Raw genomic sequence first — 12684 nt, forward strand, 5'->3', positions numbered from 1 at the left:
GAAACCATGGCATATTTTGCCCAAAGGTTTGGAAACTTTTCCTTTGGATATCAAAGATGTTTTATTAACTTTTATAACATGATGAAGTTCAGGAAAGCCAATAACCAAAACCCAAAAGGATTGTGATTTCTAAGGATGACTAAGTTTAATCTTGTTGAACATTCATGAAATGCATCATACAACTAATTTACATCAAGATTCTAGAAAAAAATAAAAACAAATAAATACAACTTAACGTATAATTTTGAGTCCTTGATGAGTTGTTATAACAAATCAATCTTTAGCAACTCTAAAGCCTTTGAGTTCATGGATAGTCTTGATGCTTGATTTCTTGGAGCTTCCTTTGTTAGAGAAAAGTTAATGATGGTGTAGAAACACATTGAAGCACTAGAAACTATTCAGCAACACAACTTCCACTTAATTACATTTAGAATTTTAGCTTTTTATAGCATTTAAAGATAAAAAGGCTTATTAAAGATGCAATACATTTAAATACACCATTAGTACTCTCAATGTATTTGTTATTATCAAAACACATAGGGTGAATACTATGTACTTATTTCTTCAAAATTTTTAATTTTGTTTCCAATAAAAGACATTAAAATAGATCAATTCTAGGCAAACGAGATTCTTAATGTGTAATGTTGGTGAGATACACTATGGAGAGGGGACTGATGTATATGTTGTGATTTCATCTAAAATAAATTAGTTTTGTCTGTAGGGGAATTAAAAGAACGATAATCAATGAAGTTAGTGATATTCATGTACATCCTTATAGATGTGTAATTTAGTATTATTGTGCTATACTTTGTAGTTGGAACCAATATATTCATCACATATACAAAGTATTTGAATATTGTTTAAAAGAAATGACCTATTGACATATAAATTTGTTTTGCAAATGTCATAAGGGTATTTTGACTTGGTGCATTGCGTATGTTGCTTGCATGTGAATAAATATGGAGGAATATACATGTTAGGTCTCGGGACTGGTTACCTAGGGCTTTTGAGGTGCTTGGGACTAGTTACCTAGAACTTTTAGAGTGTTTGAGACTGGTTAGCCAATGTTTTAAGGTGTTTGGGACTAGTTACCCAAGTTTTTTATGTTATAACTTACCCATGACTTTTTCTTTCTAACTAGGACTAGTTACCCAAGGCTTTTTATTGCTACTTAGGTTTGATTACCCAATGCTTTAGATCATCTAAAGGTCATTATCCAAGAATATGTGGTGCCTAGGACTAGTTTCCTAAGCCTATATGTAATTGCACTATGTCAATGTCTACGACTGGTTACTCAGGGCTTTTTATTGTTGCTTAGGTTTGATTACCCAATGCTTTAGATCATCTAAGGGTGATTATCCAGGAATATGTAGTGCCTAGGACTAGTTTCCTAAGCCTATATGTAATTGCACTATGTTGATGCCTACGATTGGTTACCTAGGGTTTTATACTTGCGATTTGAGCTTTTACACATTTGTTAGTATTCATTATTGAATATAATAAAAGAGTGATGTAAATGAGTTTAACTTGCAATTTTATGCATATAAGTGGAAGGAAACTATTCAAAATACTTTATAGAGAAAACAATGTTCAATCAAAGATAAAACTTTCAGAAGGATTTTACACTTCATAACACATGAGTACAACTATGATTTGGTACAAATAGGTGAAAAAAGTTATTAATGATATGCTTTCATCCAATATCCATTAAGAGCTTCATTTTGTTCGTTGATTAAAAGGTACCATAATACATAGAACTTAAATGGTGCACCTTTTTATGATGTATAGTCTAGCCCAATTTGGTGTAAATTTCTTGGCAGACTTCCCTTGTTGCACATCTAGGGCCATCTTCAACACTTTATCTCATTTGAAAGTTTTAGGCCTCACCATTTTTGTTGTAGTTGTTAGTCATGATTTATAAGTTTCTTCATCCCTTTTGTGTTATATGTTTTTCCATCACAAATATGACTTTAGCAGACACCATCTGTATCTCAATTGGTAAGATGTCCTTATGACCATAAATAAGGAAGTAGGTTTTTGTTCATTTTCTTATGAGCTTTTATAGGCCCATAGTGTGTTGGAAAGCTTATCTACCCAATCTCTTTGGTGGTATACTACTGTTTTGCTCAACATCCTCAACAAAGTTTATTTTATAGCTTTATCTTACTTATTTACTTAAAGATAATAAGTCATGCAAGTACTAAGCCACACACCATACTGATCTAGTATGTCCTTGACTTCTTAATTTTTTATGGATAATCCGTTGTTTGTCAAAATTTACATGGGGACAACAAAGTAGTGTATGATGTGTTGTTTGATAAAGTTGGCTACATTAGCTATGACTATTTTCTTTAAGGGAATGGCTTCAACTGATTTGGTTAAATAATTAGTTACGATTATGATGAAGTGGTATCCTTTAAAGGGTGGGTTGATTTTGTCAATTAAATCTACTCCCGAGTGTAGAAGGGCTAGGGTGGAATGATAGGTTGTAGTTAATGGACAGGCGGGTGTGTCCTTTAGGCATAGAGATGAACTAACAACGTGACACTTATTGTCATGTTTGGTTGTATTGTCTATCATTGTGGGCTAATAGAATCCTAAGTGTAGGATGTGATTGCACAATGCAGTTTGTCCTTGGTTTGCCACTTATTGTCACATCTCTTCTCATCTAAGGCCAAAAGTTGATGTAATACTCCCACAACAAGCCTCATGTGTTTTTTCTTGAGTGCTATTACACTTTCAGTAACGCCTAGACATCTCACTCATATACCACCAACCATTTTGTAATAAAGGACACTACTAACAATTTGATATCACAGAAAGACTTTATTGTCTTCAGGTGAAGAAGATGGGTCTTTAAGTTTTTGTAGTGTAGGATAGAGCTAGTCGCCTTCCTTGATCCTATCATGGGTCTCTACCCAATGGGACATTTTTTCAATAAAAACCTTGTATCTTGACATAGATTGTTGTGCTTTCTGTAATGCATTAAATCTTGGAGCCTAGGGTAGCCAAGGCATCGATGCAACTTTTGGCTTTATTGCAATGTTGTTAGGTAACAACTAGGTCCTTAGTCAATTATTGAAGTAGTGTTCTATAGGGTGAAAATGAAAGTTCTTTTGTTGTTGTGCTACCATCCATTTACCTAATCATTAGCTAGGAGTCAATAATAATTGTGATTTTCCTAGCCTTTAACTCTCTAGCTATTGTCAATCCTAGAACTAGCTCTTCATATTCTATGACATTGTGGGAATAATGGAATTGTAGCTTAAAGGATTAGTTTGTGGTATATCTAGAATGTGAGGTTAGGGTAATTCCTGCCCCTACCAAAGAGTTTATACAACTTCCATCAAACATCAATTGTCACTCTCTTTCCTTCACTATTATGATTAAGGGTAAATCACCTGGCATGTCCTTGGGTATCTCTATTGGGTCTTCTATGGGGAAAGTTGCTAGGGAGTTAGCTACTACTTGGCACTTTATAGCTCTAGGTTGGGCATACTTAATAGTGTGTTCACTTAACTACATTAACCACTTTACTAGCCTTCCCGATAGAGATAGAGGGGGTTTGTTCACAAATATAACAAGATCACTCTTTGTGATAAGAATAACTTTTTGCCCCAAAATGTAATGTCTGAACTTTTACACTACAAATATTAGGGCTAGGTAATGATGTTTCTTGTGGAAGTAGTTCATCGCAGCCTACTTGAGTGTCTTACTGGCATAATATATTGGGCATTCCTGACCCTCTACATTGTCCTATGTAATGAAACACCCTATAGCCTTTTCGGTTTAAAATAACGTACAACTTGAATTCTTTGCCACTTTAAGGTAGGACATGGTTGGTTCTTTAGCTAAGGCCTATTATGGGGCCAGTCAAGACTCTGGTGCTCCTCTCATAAGTTGTGTCATCTCTGGAATCACCTTCGATCGGGCTCTATTGGATCTTAGGGCCAGTATAAATCTGGTTCCCTCCATTTATGACAAGTTTAGGATCGGCGAGTTAAAACCTACCTTGGTAATTCTATAACTCGTCGATTAGTCAATCAAGACTCGTCGAAGTGTTATTGAGGACATCATTGTCAGAGTAGAGGGTTGCCACTTCCCAATGGATTTTATCATCCTAAACATGACCCCAATCGAGGAACTGAACCATATCCTGATAATCTTAAGATGTCCATTTCTGGCAATGGCTAATACAAATTGTAAATCGGGAGAAATGGACATTTTATTAGGGGAGCAGAAAGTCCGGTTAAACATTTTTAGTGTCTCTAAGTATCCAAACCTAGGGGAAGATGAGTGCAAGGTGGATATAGTGGACGATCTTTTAGATACCCTACCTACCCCTTAGCTAGCCCAATTTGAACCCTGTCTGTTGGAAGATGAAAGTGAGTCGAAGAGTTTAGATGAAGAAAGTGCGTGAATACGTCCGACTGAAAACGTTAAACTTAGTGTTGGTTGGGAGGCAACCCAACGTAATTTACAGTTACTTTTAGGATTAGAGTTTTTCTTTTCTTGATTCGAGACTAGGTGGCAGACCTTGAACCCCTCAAGAAAACCCTATTGATTGTTCCCTTTTGCCCAAGTCCTTTTTGCATCAATCTAGTCATGCCATTGGAGACAATGGCATTTAAGTTGGGGATGAGGAAAGAGAGAAAAAGAAAAATTGACAAGAAAAATGAGAAGCTAAGCCTTTAAATATGTAGAATTAAGATTTTACTGAAAATTTAATTTTTTTTTTCCCTTAAAAGAGATTCCCAAACAGAAAAAGTTGAGGAAACTGATAAAAGAATATTGAATTTTGTAAAAGTTGGTAACAAGTGATATGAGTCAAAATTGGTCTTATTTGAATATTGTCAAAACCGTTTAGAAATTGGAAAATACTCCCAAGTTTGCCCCTGTAAAGATAAGAAAAGAAAGATTGAGAAATTAGACACAAATTCTTCAAATTGTTAGAAACAGTGGACTACCCTGAATAATGTTTGCAAAAAAAAAAAAAAAAGGGAGAGAATAAAAGGTCAATGGACACCCTAGACTTAGTAACCGGGTCTCTTCACCTAAGTCAAGTGTCGAGATTTGCATCAAACGGAAAAGGGAATGCCAAAGACAATCACCTAACACTTAGTAACAGAGTTTCTTCACCTAAGGCAAGTGTTGAGATTCGCATAAAACGGTGGAAGGTAACAATAAAAATAAGTGTGCATAGTAAGTTCAGGGTAGAAATCCACTGTCTAAAATGATAAGAAGAATACCTGTCCGATTTTAAAATCAATCTCAGCTTATCAAGACAGTCTGCAAAGGGAAAGGTATATAATTTTTAAGCCAAGTTTCTGTAATATTCAAAGTAGGACAGCTTTAACCCTTAAACCCAATACCGATCTATACAAAGTTTGAGAATTCTGGAATCAGGATACTTGCTTAATTTTGTGAGGGATGATCTTGAGATGGGAAAGATCTCTATGCTCAGTGTAATTTTAAGGCTGCATTGCTAAGGGACTAGCAATGGTTAAGTTGGGGGGTGTGATAACTCTACATTTTGATGCCTTAAGGGAATCATTTCAAGGGTATTTTCGGCCTTAGAGTAGTCAAATTGTGTCCTTTACCTATTTAATTTCAATATTATGACCTCTAAGGGTCTCTGTGCAAATTCTGTGCAAAATTGGGAAGTCTTCATGGCTGAATTGTAGTTTTTGGGAAGTTGGTGTGAAGTCCAGCTGAGAGAGGGGGTGTTTTGTGAAAAATTGAGAACAAGAGGGCGCCTCCTATCTGCTAAACCTAGTTTGGCGCCCCTCCGACTGTATTAGCATGCTCCCCTCTCCTTATCAACCCTTGGGCGCTTTTTAACCCATTCTTTTCATCCTTATCAAACCCTAGCCGCCCCCAGTTGTTTAATCTCCACCCTCCACTCCTTCTAATCTCCACCACTCATTGTAGGGCACTCTCTTTGTAACTTTTAAACCCTAGGGCGCCACCTAACTTCTAATCCTCACCATTCAGCCCTTAACCACTAGATCTCAGCCCTTCACTCCATCCTCTATCTCAGCCATCCACTCAAGGGCGCCACCCACTCCTTTTAATTTCCACCTTTCAATTCTAGCCGCTTGAATCCTCACCATCCATTTTTGGGCGCCCAAATCTCAGCCCTACATGATATTGGGCACCAATTTCTTTTATTCTCATCTGTAGGATCATCCCAAAACCATCCTAACCCTTTATTAGGAACCCTAGGGCACCCATATCTTTGCTAAATCCCAGATGCCGCCCCCTTCTTTCTCTTTAATCCCAGTTGTAACCACCCTTCTCTATAAAAAGGACCCAAGGGCTCTCGAGAAAGGGTTGGATTCTGCCCCCAGGTAAGATAGACGGTTGATCTTGAGAAGTTCAAGGGTAGAGGAAGAAGATGACGCTCAGGCAAGAAGAGGGGTTCCTACTTGCAATTCGCCAACACCACTACTGCCACCTCTGAATTCAGATCTCAACCATTAGCTTTAGTTTTAATTTCTGTTCTGTCATTTTCAGTTCCATTATTTCCTTTTTGCAATTCATTTTGTTTGATCTTCGTTTTCTTTTCTGCAAATATGGAATTCAGCTAGGTAAGATGGAAGGCCTAGCTCGAGAAGTTCAAGGGTCGAAGGAGAGATCCGGAGACTGCTGCCTCTGATCGGATTACAGATTCTTTATTTCATTTATTTATTTTTGTATTTATTTATTTTTCTGCACTTTTAATTTTCAGCAATGTTCGAATTCTATTTTATTCTAGTTTAATTAATTAATTTCTGTATTTCTGCAACTCTCACTTGTGTTTTCTTTCCTAGATCTAAGTAAATAATGATTTTTCCCTCGATTCCCTGTGGATATGACCCGCTCTCACCATTTACTACGTTTGTAATTGTTTGAGAATCGGAAAAATTTTATAAATATTAAACCGGTGTTCCAAAGTGCTTAATGACACGCTTCCGGACACGGACACACCATTTTCACCATTTAGTATGTGGCCCCATCATTCTTAAGTCCAAAAGGCATCAATAGTAAAAATCTCCTATAGGTGTCCTAAAAGTTGTGTGTATAGCATCTAAGGGATCCATAAATATTTGGTTGTATCCATTGTAAGCATCCAACAAAGAAAATAATTCATTGCTTGCATCTATCAACATCTTCATGTTAGGTAGAGGGAATTCATCTTTTGGATAGGCTTTATTGAGGTCTCAAAAGTCTACAAAACACCTAGAAGGGCAATAAATACTTAGATTTGGGGGGTGAGGATTTGCGAGTCAAGGAGTAAAGAGTATTGGATTGGCTTCGAACCTAAGTTGGTCATTCTTCTTCTTGATTAGAACGACATTGGCCATGCACTTAGGATGCATAATGGGTTAGATGAACTAGATATTGAGGATCTTTTCTCTGTTTTCTTTGATCATAAGGAATATTTGTGGCTTAAAAACATATTGGGGTTGCTTCACTGGGTTAACATTGGGGTCTATGTATAGTGAATGCTTGATAGAACTAGGATCTAGACCTAGCACTTGGTCATACAACTATGTGAAGACATTTTAAAACTTTGAGAGAAAAGGGGTTGGTCTTAATGGGATGAGTAAGGAGAGTGTTAACACTCAATGTTTGCTCAATCCCCCTTCATGCCCCCTTATAAGACCTAAAAAAAAAAAACAGAAAACATGCCAAAACCCCAAATTTTCCAACAGACTAAAATCTATTAAAATATCCCTAGATACTTGATTCAACAACATTAGTGATCTTAGGATGACTAAAAATCCTTAAAAACTATATCTTAATCTTAAATTCTCTAAATCCACTACCAATATAAAAAGATTCCATTTCAAGAACCAAGAATAAAGAGAAATGCATTGCTCACACCCAAATCACATTCCAATCACCAAAATTTACCCAAGACAATTTAGGATATAAAGAAAACTTGTCCTTAAAGCCAAACACTCCAAATATTTTGGATGAAGAAATTCATCAAAGAGTTAGTAATTGTATTTCAAGCATGTCACCCTTTCCACTGTTGTGTAACAACATTGGAGCCATTACTTAACCCAATGAGTCGAGAGCCCACTCGAAGTCTAAGCACATTGAGAGGAAATATCATATCTTATAGGAGATTGTTGGGAGAGGAGACATCTAGTTTTAGAATGTAGCGTTAGTGGATAATGTGGCAAACCCATTGACTAAGTCACTAATTAGAAAGTGTTTAAGGGACACGTGGACAATATGAAACTGAATCTTGTAACAAAATGGACCTAAGTTCAAGTGAGAGCTATTAGACAATGTATACTCTTAGCTTCAATCAGATTGATATACACTGAGTTGTATGTATTAAATGAAATGAGTACATTATTATTTTTTGTTCAAATTGGTATGTTTTTGTATATTACCCCTTAAACTAGACAATTATGAGACATGTGTTAGTTTAAAAAGTTTTCAGCCATTAGTTTATCTTGATAAGACTGAGGTGTTGCCGAATCAGTGAACATGTGTTAGCCTAAACATGTATGAGACATGTGCTACCTTGTCTCAACTATTAGGTTTTGACCCTAACTATAGAAAGTGGGTGTTTGTAAGAAACACTAAACATGTACCACTTTCTAGTTAAGCCCTAGACCTTAGAGATAGATGGGTAAAACTAAAAAGTTGTACTTAACCCTAGACTTAATAATGATACAACACTAGGTCTTTGATTGAGTTGCTTTTGATATTCTAACTAGTGAGATTCTCTCAAGGTTATTAAATACTTGGATATGTTGGAACAGTTTAGAATATTACCTGAGTGGGTGATCATTGTGATAAGATCAACCCCTTTGTAAAAAAGGTGAATATTAGGGTTTACACTCTCTTTAATGGAAACCTAAAACTGTGGATAGTGGATTTTAACTAATTTTTTTATATCTCTTTGCAAAATATTTATACTTATATATTATTTTATGAAAATTATTTGTAAAAAGTTGTAATCCCATGATCCACTTGAGTAGAGAGTGGGACTACATTTTGTAGTCAGGGAAGAAGTCATTCCTTAGAAGTAGTGTTTTGATTATTTAGGACTAAGGGGTTAGGGGCAAGAGACCATTACATAGCTAAAACTTGATGGGTTTTATCTCATATCAATCCATTATCCTTGGGTGGTTGAAACCAAATATCAATTAATCTTAAGTGTGGGCCCAAATTGAGTTCAATTTGATTGGCTTAGGGGTTTTTTGCCTTGGTACAATGAATTTGGCCTATGTCTTTCTAGACATGGACTGAACCCATGTGGACTAATATGAGACCTTGTTCCCATTCCATAGATTATTTGGGCCTAAAAAGCCTCACGATAGTTATGTAAGTGAATCACTAAAGGAAATAAGCCATAGCCCATTGTCTAGTAAGACTAGTTAAACTAGTCAAGTTGTCATGTGATTTTGATCAAATATGGGTTTGGACCTCCATATTACTATTGTAGTTAGAGACCTAACCCAAACCTGATTTGGGTTAGTCTTAATTACATTAAGAAAGATGTTTATACATAGGGACAAGAGGGAGAGGTCAACCTACACTCTCTCTTCATTCTAGCTTTACATAAACCCCAGTTCGAACCAACCTAGGAAGAGACTATTCTTCCATCATCCTTTGTTGTGTTTTTGAACAAAAAACATCAGATTTGAAGTGGTTCTCACAACTGCATTAATACCAACTCTTTGGAGATCAAAATTGGCTAAAAGTTTGTTATAGGATATATATATAAGTCTAGCTGTGCCATCTTTGGAGATCAAAATCGGCTGAAAGATTGTTAATACCAACTCTTTGGAGATCAAGTTCTAGTTGTGCCATCTTTAGTTGAGAGGCCAATATAGGTCTGAATTTTGGGTGTGTACATCCAATTTATTTTTGATTTTCAAATCTGGTCCAATTTAGTGTTAGTTCAATCTAAAAAATTGAGTTTTTAAAATTCAGAGAAATTGTTTCTTGGGTTCATGGTGATTTTTTTTTTTTTTTTTTGCAATTCGGCCATCAACCCAAACAGGTTCAGCCATAAAACAATTGAATTTCAGTCTGTCCAACACCTACCTCACAGGAAAATTGTGAGATCACAAACACAAAGTAGATAAAAAACATTAGTTAAAACTATTCTTTGTCCTTCACACATTATTTTCTTCCTCAAGGACTCGGGCTCAGGGTGGTGTATGTATATTCTTCCACAAGCCAACACGAAGACAAAACAATTTTCTGCATCCAGTCCTTTCTTCGAACAATACCATCGGATCTTTAGATTTCCTCTCTGATTGTAGAGTTTAATAACATTATTTAATTTCTTCCTTGCATTAACAAACCTTATTGAAATCTTGTTAAAGAATCCTATTTTAGGTCCCCTCCCTTTAATAATGTGGGTTTCTAAGGATGGTCAAATAGGAAAGGGTTAAATAGGTAATTTTATACTTTCACCTACAGGGGTATCTTAGTTAATACGGTAAAGAAAAGGGGGTCTTAGTAAATGACCTTTAAAAATGTTAGAGGTATTCATTATTTCATTATACAATTAATCCAGGCTGCCAAATCAAACCAAATTAAACTAGGATTGGCAGTTAAGTTTGGTCTAAACATAAAAATTGTTTGTTTTTGGAATTTTTTAAAATTTTGGTATATAGTTTTAATTCGGTTTCTTGAATTTTAGGCTTAGATGGGAAGAAGTATAAATACAAATATGTAGAGTACAAAATCTTGTATTTTAATTTGTATCATTTTATATGTATTTGTATTTTACATATTTATATTTGTATTCTTTACAAATTAAGCCTTAGAAACCAAACTAAATTGTAAATCGTAAATTATAATATTACACTTCAAAAAAAAAAATTATATTATATAGTATTATATTAATATATAATACATAATAAAATAAACTATCGAAATTATATTTGACAACTAATGAATTTGACCTTAGTTGATGCTTTCATAGCATATCAGTTACGATGATTCAATGATTTTATGGTGATTAAAATATTTATTATTTATTATTTATACAAGTATATATATGTTGTTTGGGCTTTCTAATATCCAAACCGTATTAGAAGCTGTAGTAAACCGTAATAAACTAGTTTTATTTTTCTCGGACCATATTTTACTGGTTTGGTCCGAGACTTCTCCAAACTGCATGGTCCGCATCGAGTCAGACCGTGACTAAAACATCCCACTATTTATAACTTCAGCTCTTGAATTCCTCGTTTTAGCTGTATTCCATATTATGCTGGGTGGTAGGGGTGTGCAAAAAAAACCTAAAAACCGAATCAATAAAAAAAATCGATTGAAACCGAATAAAAAATTGGTTGATTTGGTTTCGGTTCAATGTTTTCAAAAAATTGATAATTTTGATTTGGTTTTAGTTAACCATTTAAAAAAATTGGTGGTTAATCAAATTGACCGATATATATACAATAAAATCTAATAAAAAGTTCGGCAGTTTGACACTCTCAGACTGTTGAACTGAGACTTTCAGGTTTCAGGCTTTCAGCCTTTCTCTTCAAAAGGCTGGCAGACTGGCAGCTAGACTGGCGACTGGCAAACAGGCGAACACTGCCAAACTGGTAGTCTCTCTCTTTGTCTCTAATAAGCCTCCTATCTTCGCCGCACCTTTCCAGTTTCTAGTTTCCCTTTTCTTTCCTCTCTAAGACTCTAAGCTTTCTTTGTTACTCTCAGTCTCAGTTATCTTCTTCCCCAACGGATCGACGGCCTCCGACGCTCCGCCCTCTGTCCGAATCATCGATGGCCTTCGACAACCGAGTCATCATCGCCTCCGACAATCGAGTCACCATTGTCAACGTCCGACCAGGCAACCAACTATCTCACTCTCTGTTCTCTCTCTCAAACTCTTCTTCTTCCCCAACGTCCTCCTCTTCTCTCTCAATCTTAGTCACTCATCTCTCTCAATCTCTCAATCTCTCATCTCATCTCAGTCTTAGTTCTGTTCACTCTCAATATGCAAGCAGGAAGGTTTTTTCCATTTTTTTAAAATTTCAATGCATAAAAAAACCAAAAAATTGAACCACAATTAACCGGTCAACTAAATTCCAAACCGGCCTCAAATCCCTTATCGACCGGTTAACCGATTGCATCAGTTCGGTTTCGGATCTCGGTCGGTCTAAAAAATCACGTCACGATTCGATTAATCGAACCGTAAGCACCCCTTGGGCGGAGAGCCATTTCATTTCCACGGATTTAAGGCCGGTTCGGAATTCAAATCCATTCCGATCGCGGGTTCGGGTAAACGTAAGGGACACGTTTACGGTTTACGTTTGGAGCATAGCCGAGTGGTTTAGGTCCGGGATGCCGATTTCCCACCCGACCAGGCGACCGTCGCGGTTGTCACCAGGTCCACATCCTCTGTCAAGAACATCAGTCTAAGTCTAAGACACCGACGTATGTTTCCACCGCCTGCAATTGCTTCTACCAATATTCCCATCGTTTCCTTCAGAACGCATACACAAGCAATCTTCAATCTCAGCCATCCAACTACTGGACCATATTTTCCAAATATCTACCATCATTCACTTATCTTTGACAAGCGATAATCTTACCCGCTAATTACACGGCTGAGATTTACGAACGTATGCTATTACTGTGCGGCTTCTAAATTTATAATAAAAGTTCGTACAAAATAAAAAGGATATTAAAATAATAAAATCGAAATGATTGCGGCGG

The sequence above is a fragment of the Nelumbo nucifera genome, chromosome 6 (genome assembly GCF_055504915.1).
Source record: "Nelumbo nucifera cultivar China Antique chromosome 6, China Antique-T2T, whole genome shotgun sequence".
Classification (NCBI taxonomy): Eukaryota; Viridiplantae; Streptophyta; class Magnoliopsida; order Proteales; family Nelumbonaceae; genus Nelumbo; species Nelumbo nucifera.